This window comes from Geospiza fortis, unplaced genomic scaffold, assembly GCF_000277835.1.
Source record: "Geospiza fortis unplaced genomic scaffold, GeoFor_1.0 C13132283, whole genome shotgun sequence".
Taxonomy (NCBI): Eukaryota; Metazoa; Chordata; class Aves; order Passeriformes; family Thraupidae; genus Geospiza; species Geospiza fortis.
Window position 1 is genome coordinate 1 of NW_005069283.1, and position 536 is coordinate 536.

The window sequence follows — 536 nt, forward strand, 5'->3', positions numbered from 1 at the left end:
CCAATATTTTGCATATTATGTGCATGTAAACTATAACTCTACTTTAAACTTCTTGTTTTGCGTGCTTTTGCTATTTGTCTTTTCAAGGGTCACTTTTTTCCAGAATTCTACCTTCTTTTCTTTCAACTTTCTGTCTTTCTTTTGTTGTAGATTTATCTGCAAGTATTCTTCATTTAGGTTGTAAGATGGCCATTCAACCAGACCTTCTCCATTAGGATTTCTGTAAGCAAGAGGAAAGAAGAGTGAGTGCCCTTTTCAGTCACAGGGGAATTCAATCACACGAATTAAGACTGAATCAATAAATCAGCCAATTCCCCATCAAGTCAGTGCAAAGCAGCAATGTCTGTCATGAATTTCATGATTCTTACCCATTTCGAGCAAAGTTAGCCCAGTACTTCATTAGAGTTCTGCTGAGGTTCTTCTCTTCCTCTGTAACTTCACCTGAAAGACAAAATACAGAATAGCTACTCTGTGTGGCAGAAATCAGGACGTGGCTCCTACAGCAGCAGCATTTCCCTCTGTGAATATGCTGGCAA

General features: G+C 38.8%; 1 long non-coding RNA gene across 1 annotated transcript; it reads right to left on the reverse strand.

The window, feature by feature from the left end:
• Positions 1–100: 100 nt before the first annotated feature.
• Positions 101–441, reverse strand: LOC115949464. The gene is made up of 2 exons (XR_004082909.1): positions 369–441; positions 101–220 (listed from the first exon to the last, which is right to left on the reverse strand). It is a non-coding gene; the product is annotated as an uncharacterized LOC115949464 (long non-coding RNA).
• Between the last annotated feature and the right edge of the window lie 95 nt (positions 442–536).